Raw genomic sequence first — 14,207 nt, forward strand, 5'->3', positions numbered from 1 at the left:
AAAAAAAAAAGAACAAAAATCAAAAGATCCCGGAATCGTATATATAAAGCTGCGTTCCATGAAAAACGAACGAGCTCAAAAATGGTGGAACAAACAGGGGGTCCTCAACACGAGCTGGTAAACATCATACTCAAATCTAGGTAAAGAGTAATACCCCCATTGCAATGAAAAAAAAAAGATTGAGAGCATGAGAAGAGAATAAAACATAACATATAGGAGCAGATAATCACATTTAAACGAAGCAAACCTGTGGCCCTTGATCGTCCACAGCAAATCACAAATAGATATTCATCAGATTAGCAGAGAATGAAGTGAGATTTTAAGAGATGAAAACGCACCAGATTCAAAGTGATGCTACTAATGGCTCCACAATGCAACCTTCTCCTCCTCGGCTTGCAAGCTTTCTCTTAGAAAACTCTCCGTGTAGCTTGCTTTCCCCCCAACTCAACCTCTCTGTCAAAAACTCCTCCTGTAGCCCTTCTCTCCCCAACTCTCAAATAGCTGGCCACCTCTCTCTGCCCTCTCTCTCTACCCTGCAGCAGCTTCTGAAAAGCACCCTACCTCTGGCCAGCTGACCCCCCTGCAAAAATCCCCTCTAACAGAAAATATGCGCTCCTCCTAACGGCCAGAATATCTCCATGCCACGTGTCAAACTCTCACTCGCTCCTCAATTCCACCATCTGTTTCTATGACCACCAACCACAAGACGACACGTGGCCCTATGGGACTGCGGCACTTGGCAAAAATGGCTGTAGAAAATGACACCCAAATGGGGGTCTACAAATATGCCCCTCTTCGGTAGAGTTCACGAGTGTAAGAGATATGAACACTGAAGTGAAAAGTAAGTGTGAATAGTGAGTGGAATGAAGTGAACTCTACCGAAGAATCAAAGAGACCCCCATAGGGACACTGGTGAAACGCAAAGTCACCCAGGCTAGTAGATGAACACAAAGGCTCTAATCCTAAAAGAGAAATGATGTCACAAAATGCCTCTGCGGCCATACTAAGGATCCAAGCTCCCTCTAAGATGTCTCCCACCCATTTACTGCTAAAACAGTGGCAGACAAATTTGTATAGGAATTATCAAGCTCCACGGGATGCCCCAGTTCGTCATTAGTGACCGAGATCCAATTTTCATTAGCAAGTTCTGGCAAGAATTCTTCAAGATGTCGGGCACCAAATTGCAACTCAGTTCCGCATACCACCCACAGACCGTCGGACAGACGGAAGTTGTCAATCACTGCCTCAAGCAATACCTTCGTTGTTTCGTGCACTAGTGGCCACGCAAATGGAGTTCTTATTTACCTTGAGCAGAATATTGGTATAATACCAACTATCATATTTCTACAGGGATGACCGCATTCCAGGCACTGTATGGAAGGCCGCTTCTTGGCATTCCATCGTACATAGGTCTTTCGCTAGTACACGAGGTGGATCAACAGTTAATGACTCGCGATGAACTACTTTAGCAATTGAAGATTAACTTAGCAAGCTCAGTTAATCGAATGAAACAAATGGCAGACCACAAGCAGAGGGATATTTCGTTGACATTGGCGAATGGGTGTTGTTGAAGCTGCATCCTTACGGCCAACAAACAGCCTTCAAACGGGTCCAACAAACGGCCTTCAAACGGGTCCATCAGAAATTGGTTAGTCGTTTTTACGGATCCTATGTGATCTTGAAGAAATGCGGACCAATCGCGTACAAATTAGACTTACCAAAAGGCACGCGCATCCACCCAGTGTTTCATGTGTCACTACTTAAATGATACCAAGAAAATGATGGACTTACGGAGCCACAGTAGACAACGTTGCCACCTATCTCCGATGAAGGAGTGGTCGCACTTGAACCGCAAAAGATTCTGGACACCCGCTTGGTCAAACAGAGAGGCCAACTTGTTGAAGAAAGCCTAGTGCAACGGAAACATCTACTCTCGAAGGACGCCACTTGGGAACCAACGAAGAAATTGCTCAACGAATTCTCACCAACGATCCTTGAGGACGAGGATCCACTACACGGGGGAAGTATTGATAGGCCACGTCAGTCAACGAGGCCCCGTAATCCAAATCCCAAATACTTGGGATAAGCTGGACGTGATCAACATGAAGTTTGGGTCGTGGGGAACGTTGGAAGTTTACGTTGGAAGTTTACATAGGAATGGGTCTTCAGGAGTTACGCATTTTATGTCATTTTCTTTCCGTTAGTGTTGTCTGTTATATGCTATGTTTTATGTGTTTAAGTTCCGGTTATTAAGCTACTAGTTTCCCTTCATTTTTGACATTATTGTAATTGGCTTTGCTTATTTAAAGCAGCCCAGAAATTATCAAGAAGCAGGAGAAAAATTATTCAACTATTATGGTTCATTTCTCACCCGAAGAGAAAGTCATTTACGTTAACATCTATCGCATTTGTTGGGACCTAACAGGGCGCAACTGCTATCACTACAGCTGGTGATGTGTTGCTAGTTGCTACAGGGAATGTGCTGTTGTGGCTGTTGATGTTGTTGCTTCCTCTTCAAGAATATCAACACAAGGTGAGACGAGGGCTTACCCAAATGAAACCAGAGCAATCCAAGAAACAAAACTATCGTGTGGCATTTCATCAACCAGGTGGTGGGCATTATCAACTGAAAAAATATCTCTACTGGAGTTTATTATTTTCTATACATTGCATAAACTTTAAAGATATTATGATCCATTAACTTTGAACCTTATTTACACTTGCATATGTCTGGGATTGTGTGTAACAATTGATTAACATTGACTTTTGGGTGTAAATGTTGTCTAATTCGTCACTCAGATATCAGGTGTGATTAACCATGCATGTCAGAAATTCTGAAGACTTGATTGGATTGATTTGCTCGTCTGAAATGTCCAATCGGCTTGGTCTGTCCATTCCGTTTGACATTATGGAAGAAGGAAAACTTCTCACTTTTGGTGCTAGACGGAGCTTATCTTTATCCAGACGGGTTATATGTTTGTCCTAATAAGCCAAAGGGTTTTGAATTTGAGAAGGACATGTGGAGGGAAGCTCCCCACAGACATTATCAACTGAAAAAGTATATCAACTGGAGTTTATTATTTTCTATACATTGCATAAGCTTTAAAGATGTTATGGTCCAATAACTTTGAACCTTATTTTGAAAATTAATTTATATTCATTATTTTTATAAATATAATATCAAATATAAATCGAAAAAGTATAAGTTACAAATTTCAAAGGGTGTTTATGAGTGGATCAATTTTTGGTCTCAATTAAAAAAACTAATTTAAAATAATATAAATATAATATGTTTTTAGTTTATTTATTTATGGTTAGGGTTATAAAATAAATTGATATTTTTTAATTTTAAATAAGAAAAACAAATAAGATAAAAAAGAAAAAAAATTAAAGATCGAACAATATAAAATATTGAAAGTGAATGAATAAAAATGAAAAAGTTTACAACTCAAATAAGACCAATCTAAAAAATGCATTACATATTAAAATATCATCATTTTTTTTATTAAAATATACCTAATGGCATTTCATATTGTTAGATGGTAAAGGAGAAACTAAAAAAAATCATAGAACTATAGAATGTAGCACATGAACTTAGTTTGATGACCTGAAGTGCACAAGTTGCTTTCAAACCACTGGGACTTGCTTAGGGTTAAAAGTTAAAAATAGGACCGATAATATTTAATCAGTAATATCATCTCAAGCCTATTCCAAAATATGGCAACCGGGTAAAATTAAAAATTAACTTAATGCTTAATAATTTTTTTTTTAAAAAAAAGAACTTGTTAAATTTTTTTCTAAAATCATTAGATGTTGTATAATTTTTCTAAAATGAATGAGAAAAGTTATAATGGTGAAGCTCTTGAAAAAGAAGCTTTCAATTATGATCGCACTCCTTCAAAAAAAAAATCGTTAAATATAGAATAGAAGCAAACTCGTCAATCATCACATAAAAAAACAATTTCTCCAAAGAGTGCTGACCCTTCAACCCCCATGAGCTAACCAAGCAGCTCGACCCTAACATCCTAAGCGAAGCGCAACAGTAGTGATTCAAGTTTCACAATCAACACCAATAAAGACAAGAACAATTGGCACTCAAAAAATTTATTTCCTTTAACTTTTTCCCTTTAAGTTGAATTTGATTTTTAAATGGTGTTATTTGATTAATTATTTTACAATATATATATATATATATGTTATATCTTAAAAAAGGTTAGTAAATTATATTACAATTATCAAATATATTACCATATATAAAATACAACTTAAGAAATCTTAAGCATAACACAAAGCACAAGAGCAAGATATGTTAATTTAAGTTACTAAGAGCTTATTTAGTTGTGTGATTTAAAAATAGTTTTCTTATTTTAAAAATAAAAAATTATTTTAAAATTTTTTTAACACTATTTTAATGTTGTTCTTTGGAAATAATTTTTTAAAATAAAGTAAAATAGAGAACAATTTTTAAAGAACAAGTAGGAGTTGTTTCATCAGTTTTTAAAAAACAAAAAAATATATAAACTCATTTGATCATGTTTTTTTAAATTTGTTTTTAAAAATTGTTTTTAAATTAAAAAATAAAAAATAATTTTTAAAAATAAGTTTCAGAAAATATGACCAAACGAACCCTAAATGATTGGAGTTTATAATATTAAAGAGAAAAAAAAGTTAATTTAAGAGTTTGCATGTAGGTAGACATCTAGCTGTAAAACTGGTTTATTTGAGACACCCATTTTATTTAGGGAGAATTGTGTTTTGGGCCCAACTGGGTCCAAAAATTAAGATGTGGTCCATATATTTTACATAATTAAGCGCAACACCCAAAGAAAGTCTGAAAATTGAAAAGAAGGATATTGTCCTTCATTAATCCCTAAAATACCCTTAACCCTTACGTAGACATTTAGTGAGTGTGAATTTTAATTTTTTTTGTATTTTTTTCCCTTTTCTATTCTCTATTAAGTATTACTCATTTCTAACTTTTTTTTTCTTCCAATCTATATTTCTATTTTATGTCAAATAAAAAGCAATAAGGTTTTTTTTTTTTTTTTTTTTTTTTCATTTTTAAAGATATTGAATCTTTTTACTCTTATTATAAGCAAGAATAAAAATTTTGGGATTTTTCATCCAATTTTTTTATTTTTTTTATTTTTTATCTTTTTGTATTTATCTTTTAGTTTAATTTTCATTTTTTATTTTAAATTTATATTACCCTTTCATTTATACTTTTCTCTTATTTTTAATTATTTTTTATTTTCTACATTAACCATATTTTAAAAAATTTTAAAATATACTATCACTTCACTCTTATTATATATATATATCCTCCTTTTAGTTTTTAAATTTTTAATGTTTTTATTTTAAAATTTTTTAAAAGATAAATTTATTGAAAAAAATAACTAAGATATGAAGTTCTAATATTATATTAATAATTTTTCTTATCCAGATAGACTAATGCAAAGTATTTTGACTCACAACAAGAAAATTGTTAATACAATTTTTTAGTGAAACTTTAAAAATTAAATTTCAAATAAAATATATTATATAAAATTTTATCTAAAAATTATTGAAAGTGGTATTTAATTTTTTTTTATTAACTTTCAAACTTATCTAATTTTTTACTTGAAATGTAATAGAACATGTTTACAAAAAAAATTAGTTTTTCATTTTTTAAATAAATGACTATAAATATATTAAAAGAATTAAAGATAATTTTAGTAAAAAATTTAATAAATATGATTATAATTTTAAATATAGATTCATTTGGATAAAATTTCACAAAAAAAAAAATAGTGAAAAGAAAGAACATTGCTAAAACTACAAAAACAAAATATGAAATTACAAAATTTTGATGATGAAATTTAAAAATAAAATTTGAAACAATTCTTGAGTGAGAGAATTTGAGTGCGGAAAAATCCTTGAGTGGAAAAAAATAGAAAAGTTTTTCAAAATCACTTGAAATTCTTAACAAAAAGTAGTCTTGTACAGCTGGTGTAATACCTTTGTACAATAACTCAAACTTCATATATCATCTCATTAATATCTAACAATAAGTCGGTTAACCATGTTTGCATTGGTTTTGTTTTAAAAAAGAAGAAAATTGTTGTATAATTTTATTTTACAATCATCATAAGTGAGGTACCTATTTAAATGACCATATACAAGTTAGATAAAGTGTATGAGATGAATATGTGCTTAATCAATGTGTGTAAGGAATGTCATCTATCCTCAGTTAGGGGAAATAAACAAACAGGTTTTTTAGAATCACTTAAAATCCTTTACAAATAATAGTCTTGTACCCTTGTACAGTTAGTATATTTATCATGTACACTTAGTGTAAATACCTTGTACAGTGACTCAAATTCCATATACCCCCTACTCAATGTGTAACCATAGGTAGATTAACCATATTTTCATTGGTTTGGTTCAAAAAATAGTGGAAGATGGAAAAATAAAATTTTCTCTCAAACATCATTCGTGGGATAAGTATTCGAATTGTCATATGCGAGTTAAATAAAGTGCATAAGATGAGTGTGTGATAGAGGAATGTGTACCTTGAGAGTGTGCAATCCTTAGATGACAAGACAAAAAAAAAAAAGTTGTCCAAAATTGATTGAAATCTTTCACAAAGGATAGTCTTGTATACCCCTTGTATAGTTAGAACATTTACCAGTATAGTTAGTATAACACCCTTGTACAATGGTGCAAATTTCATCCATATGCATACATTATGTGCTACATATGATGTGTGAACCATGTTTCCAATGGTTTGATTTAAAAAATGATATAAAACATAAAAACAAAATTTTTCCCTAAATATAATTATTAAGGTAAATATTTGAATTGTTATATGCGAGTTAAATAAAGTACATGAATTAAAAGAATTTGTGGTAGAAGAGCGTACAATCCATAGATGACAAGAAAAAAAAAAGTTGTTCAAAATGTACAGTCTTGTACACCTCTTGTACAATTAGTGTAATAACCTTGTATAATGATATAGATTTCACATATATGCATAAATTATATCCACATGAGTGTGTAAACTATGTTCCCAATAGTTTGACATTTAAAATAATTAAAACAAATAAAATGTTATTTTATTTTATTTTCAAAACTATGTTAGCTAATTGTTCTTTTAAAATAACAAGATCATAATCTATATTATATATACCATGAGGATAAGGAATAAAAGACATTAATTCATATCAAATAAGCAGAGTAAATAAAGATTTAGAATAAATTAAGCAAAATTAATCAGGCTTTAAATGGGGTAAGATAAATTTTGGTACTCTGAAAATTAATTTGAATCTACAGTCTCATTTCCTAATTAATATACTGCAATACACAGAGAGACTTTGACACCAACTTTTCCCATCAGCAGTTTCAACAACAGTTTGTTAGTCAAAGTAATGGTAGGGGTTTTTGAAATCTCCGTTAGCAATGAAAGTTTAATGAAAATTTTATATTGAATTAAAGTGTGAACGCATTTATTGCTAACATTAAAATAATATAGACATTTCCAAATACTTAATATTTTAATATAAAATTTTCAAACACTCATTAAAATAATATAAAAGGTTTCAGACAATTATTATTTTAATATATATTTAACTTAAGGTTCTGTGCTTATAGTGTGAAACCATTTAATGTATAAAAATTAAGTTTTTGAAATCGGATATCTCAAAAATTCAGGTAATAAAATTCAAAAATTTTTAAAACGTCACTTCGTGTCAAGGTAATACCCCCCTTCTGACCAGACAGAGTCTCCCTAACATGCCAATTTTCAGGCAAAAACGGGTTTAAGGTTAAGGGTTAAGACTAAAGACTCTAGTTTTAAAACATGATTTTACACCCAAAATTTTCTAAATAACCCGATTTTTTTTTTTTATGTTGATGAGAACATTATATAAAAAGGATCCACATATATTACATATATTAAATAGTAAAGAAAACTTAAAAATAATTCAAATAATTTTCTTTTCCATACTTTACCTTTTTACCCCTTTTACCCCTTAAGGGTAAGAAAAATACATAATAAAATAAATTCTAAATGAAAGCAAAAATTTAACAGAAAATTAATTCTTACTTTCTTATTGATTGCTGATAAATGTACAAAACACAAATTATTAAAAAATAAAACCGATAAATATATGCACTTAGGAATAATTTTAATAGGAATAATAGGACTTCATCGTAAAGAAATTGGAGCACTTATAAATATTAACCTTTTAGATACTAGAAACAATATAGTAAGACGAGCTCTTTTAGCTAGTGCAGAAGTTAATATGAACCAAAATTATGCAGTTATTGATTGTATACCTCAATTTTGTATAGATCTTAAGGAATTCACAGAAAAAATAAAAATAACTGTAAATACTAAAGGTTATGATATGGAATTAGGAAGTAAAAACCTTAGCATAGCTATAGGATTTATAGGAAAAACTACTAACGCTTTAAGTTTAAAATGTATAATGGAATTCGATGATATAGTAAAAACCTTTGGAAGTAAGACAGTAAATATGATAGAAGCAAAACCTGTAAATATAGACTATTTACTAGGACGAGAGTGGGAATTACCTTAAATAAATAAACCAATAATAAAATATCCAACATCCAGTAGCTTATATGAAAACCAAGATGGAAGTGCAAGTATAACCTTTGGAAATTATAAAACTGTAAATGTAGAGGTAGAGTCAGATAGTGAGATAGAAACTGTGAATGTTATATAAGAAGATATTTTACTAAACATTGAGACAGTAGAAAACCTATACAAAATCTTAGAGTTAGTAAATATAATGTTAGAGGAATTTAGTAATCCAACATTACTAGACGAACAAGTGGATCAAGAAAACTTTGTTAATATAATGTGTAAAAACTATACAAATGACCAAATAATAGAACAACTCTATAAAACCAATTTAATCAAAAAAACTTATAGATATAGAAATGATAAATCAATTTACTATTCAACCAAAAGTTAACATCTCAAACGAATCAATAAATACAATAAATGAAGAAAAGGAATTTGTAAATGTAAGAAGTGAAATAGTAAAATATAATAAGCCGTATAGCAAGCCAAAAGGACCTCAATGGAAAACTAAAACAGAACCTTATAGTTTTTTGCAACCAGTATATAATTCTTTGCAACCTGTATTATTAGATATAGATAGTGCGCAAGATCTTAGAAAAACCATAGAAAATTGGAAGCAATCTTTAAATTCAGCAGGTGTGGTAGTATCCTTTGAAAACCAACAAGAAATTTACGAATTTTGTAAAAACACCCTTAGAGGAACTGTACTACAATTTTTTAGAAACATGGAACAAGAAAACAACAGTTATTTTCAAGAAGTTAGAAATAATTTTAGCATATCTGTATTTACAAATCTAATAAAACTTTATTTTTTGGGAACAACACAAGAAGATGTAAAAGAACCTGCAATATACTTTCATAAGTTAGAACAATTGAAATTATGTAACCTTTCATATATAAGGGAATATGAACAAAAATTTAGGAAATATGCAATCCTTGCTAGAGTAGACAGAACCCCTGAATATTTAAATAAATATATATTAAAAATACAAGGATCTGTAGGACTTAGACTATGGAATGAATTTACAACTTCCGAGTATAAAAATTCTCCTTATATAGGTGCTAGAATAGAATTTGTAAAAAATTGGTTAGAAAGAGAATGTGTAAGCATAGGAGAAAGAAGTCAAATAAAGAAACAAGACATAAATCAACAACTTTGTAGAAAATTACATATAGGAGAAAACCTAGATATAGGATGTAGAGAATATAAGTTTAGAAAACCTAAGAGATATAATAAATTTTTAAGAAGAAAGTCAAGAACCTTTTATAAAAAAACGACCATATTAGACAAAATATAAAAAACCTGGAAAGTTTTGGATAAAAAGAAAAAGAACCTCAGAAAGAAAAAGACAGTGTAAATGTTATTTGTGTGGTCAGGAAGGCCATATAAGACTTGAATGTCCTGAACTTAAAAAACTATTAAATGAACGAAATATAAAAACCCAAGTAAAAATAAACCTAATAAATGAGTATCAGCTAGATAGTGAAGAAGAAGAACTTATCAATGAATTAGACTTTGAAAGTGAAAATTCAAGTGTATATAGTATAGAAGATAGTGAAAATGAAAAAGAAGAAATTTGTATGATTATTGAAAAAGAGGAAAATCAAGCTAAGAAAACCCCTTTAAATTTAGAAAACCTTGTACAACCTTTAGAAAGTAAAATAAAACCTTATAATATATGGAAAGATTTACAAATAATAATCAAAGGAAAATTTTCAAAAGAAGAAGAAGATAGTTGTTCAAAACCTAAGGACACAGAAGAACCAAAAAGTCCTGTAAAAGAACCAATGAATCCTGAAAAAATAACCATACAAACAATAGAACAAGTAAATATGGCAAATAAAGTTAAATCTATTATTTTTCCAACAACAATTAAATTAAAAACCATAGAATTAAAGGTAGACGCAATGTTAGATACTGGAGCCAGTAAAAACCTTTTATTTGAAACCCTAGTCCCTCAAGAAGATCAACAAACATTAGTTCAACCAGTAGAGTTAATCCAATACAATCAACAAAAACTAATACTAACCAAGTATATTTCAAACGTACCAATCATAATTAATAACATAACCTTAGTATTGCCCCAAACTTATCTTGTACCTACTATAAGTTTATATCCTTTTATTTTAGGTTTAAATTTTGTACATTCTTTACAAGGAGGGATAACAATACAAAATAACCAAGTTAGTTTTCATCCTAAAACCACAACAATTGTTTATACAAACATGGAAAATGTATTAAATAAAAATCAGAATGTAACATCTCATCAAATTAGCAAAATGGAGGCACAAAAGGATAACATAATTAATGACTACTCAGAACAATTAAGAAATGCAAATAGATTAAAAAACCTTATATTAGAAGCAGAAAAAATAGGAATTATAGGGGAAGACCCACAAAAACATTGGAATAAAAATAAGAAAACCTGTAAAATACCAATTTAAAACCCAGATTTAACAATAAAAACGGCAGATATAGCATGTAATCTTAAGATACAAAGGAATTCAAAATTCAAATAGAAGAACTATTACATAATAAGCTCATAAAACCAAGTTTCAGTCCCCATAGATCCTCAGCTTTTTTAGTTAGAAACCATAATGAAGAAAAACGAGAAAAAGTTAGGATGGTTATTAATTATAAAAGATTGAATGATAATACATATGATGATGCCTATAAAATTCAAAATAAAGATTCTTTAATTAATTCTATTCAAGGATGTAAATATTTTTCTCAATTAGACTGTAAAAGTGGATTTTGGCAAATTAGATTAGAAGAAGATAGTAAACCATGGACAACGTTTTCATGTCCTTGTGGATTATATGAATGGAATGTAATGTCATTTGAACTAAAAAATGTTCCACAGATATTCCGACGAATGATGAATAATATTTTTGAAAAATATTCTTTTGTTCTTGTATATATTGATGATATTCTTGTCTTTTCATATACTCTTCAGGAACACATAAAGCATTTAGAATTGATTTTTGAAAAACTAGTTAGTCATGGATTAATAGTAAGTAAAAAGAAATTGAAATTATTTAAGACTCAAATAGAATTTTTAGGATTAGAATTAGAGGATGGACAAATAAAATTACAAGAACATATAGTACAAAAAATAAATAATTTTCCAGACAAACTCGAAGACTTAAAAACCTTTCAAAGTTTTTTAGGATTATTAAATTATGCTAGGCCATATATTAAAAACCTTAGTAGATTAGTTGGACCCCTTTATAGTAAAACAAAAAACACAGGGTAGAGATATTTTAACTAAGAAGATATTAAACTTATACAGAAAATAAAAGAACTTGTGAAACATCTCCCAACCTTACATTTACCCTTAGAAAATGAATATAAAATAGTTCAAACTGATGCTAGTCAAACAGGATGGGGAGGTATACTTTTAGCAATAACTAATATAGGAGAAGAAAAACTTTGTAGATATTGTAGTGGAACTTTTAATGATTATCAAAAGAACCTTAGTTCTACATACTTAGAAATTAAAGCAATAATATTAGTCTTAGAAAAATTTCAATTATTTTTGAACCAAGAACAATTTACTTTAAGAACCGATTGTGAGAATATTAAAAAATTCTTTGAAAACAAAAATTCTTCAAAACTGTCCACCAAAAGATGGATAAAGTTTCAAAACTCTTTAATTGATTTCAAACCTAAATTTGAACATATTAAAGGAAAAGATAATATACTAGCAGACTAGTTAAGTAGACAAATAATTAATAATGTTGATGATACTAATGATTGATTTCATGATTACAAGAACATGGCTCAAAGAAAACCTACGAAAGCTAGAACCTTTCAATATGGAACCATTTGTCTGAACGAAGTGTTAAATCCAAATATGAGGTTTAACTCTTTATTTTCTCAAAACCTTTTTGAAGAACATAAGGTTATTGTAGATAATTTTTTGTCTCTAAAACCACAAAGTTTTTCGAACCAAAATTTAGAATACGCTTATGGAAAAACAGTGTTAGCTTTAGCCCAACATTTACAAAACCTTCAAAACCAACTGATTGCTTTAGAAACCCAAAAATTCCAAAACCTCAAAATCCAAGAAAATCAAGAAAAACTGATAGAATATTTGAAAACCAGTACAGTGTCAACCAATCAAACCAGTTGTTCGAACAATCAACTTGAAGTAATTAGTTTAATTAAGAAATCAACTCTTCTGATTGAACAATATGAAAAGCTTGTTGTTAAAAACATAATTGGAGTTGATAACTACTCTTTCGTCAAAACCTTTTTCCTACAAAATCAATATAACAAAGTATTTAAAAATCAAGAACTTTTGTATAAACATTTTAGAACCAAAAATGCCGGGATAAAAACAGGGTATATGGCATATCACGACCCTGAATTTTTCTTTGTTATATATTTAGCTTATGTAAATATGTCTGTTATAAATATAGAAAATTTTGATTTAGTACCACAACTCATGGATCAGGGAATTTTAAAAAATGTTTTTATAAACCATATATCTCAAATCCCTAAAAATTTCCTAGAAAAATTGAAAGATATTTTAACTTATTTTTTTAAAACCGAAAAATATATAGATATTTCTTTTGAAACCATTTCACCTTTATTTCAACCCGATGGATCAGTAGTACCAGCCTATCATCATGTATATATAAAACATAATAAAGAACAACTCATCCCTCGATAAGAACCAGAATGGGAAATGATCCGTTTAGATGAATTTCCAGAATTTTTTACTCACTTTAGAGCTTTTCAAATCTATGATCTTAGACCAACCCGGAATAAATTATTTCATCTCATTGGTTAAACAAAAACCATGTCTATATGGAGAGTAAAACCTTTAGAACACATTATTGTTCCAAAACCTTTTATTACTTTTGAAGAACAAGATTTTATAACCAAACTCAGTGTAGATATACCGGAACCATCTTCCTACCTCAGCGATGACGCATTATTTTGGGACAACCTGGACGATGAAAGTTATCATAATTTACAAAATGCAATGGAAGGGTGATGTTAGCAATGACGACATTGAGGCAGTAAATGCGTCTTCAACTACAAAAATTCAATGTGGCAGTACAAGTTCAGAAGCAGTAAAGACATCTACAGGCCACGTATTATGCATGTGATAAAAAGAGAGAAGAAAAGGACAAGAAAAAAAGACAAGAAGGAAGAGAAGAACAGGTGAATAAACAAAAGTCAAAAGTCTCAGAAGTCTTTTATCATCTTTGTATTTATTTTATACCAAACCTCTAAACACCGTAAATATTTTTCCTACCGTCCAACCACTTGAATTTAATTCTCACCTGTATTGTCACCTGTCACTTGTAAATACTTTGCCTATAAATTAGTGGTAGTAAAAGAAAAGAAGTGTGCTCGAGAAAGTGTGTCCGAAGGTGTGTGCAACATAGTGTAAAGTTGTCTGTGAAAGAAAACTGTATCTTCAACCTTGTACATTTATCATCAATCAATAAGAAAGTAAGAATTAATTTTCTGTTAAATTTTTGCTTTCATTTAGAATATATTTTATTATGTATTTTTCTTACCCTTAGAAAGTATTTTTTTAAATAGTTTTTTAACAATATTTTTCTTTAGTTATAATTTAAAATAGAAAATAATGCTAATTTT

The sequence above is a fragment of the Vitis vinifera genome, chromosome 18, assembly GCF_030704535.1.
Source record: "Vitis vinifera cultivar Pinot Noir 40024 chromosome 18, ASM3070453v1".
Classification (NCBI taxonomy): domain Eukaryota; kingdom Viridiplantae; phylum Streptophyta; class Magnoliopsida; order Vitales; family Vitaceae; genus Vitis; species Vitis vinifera.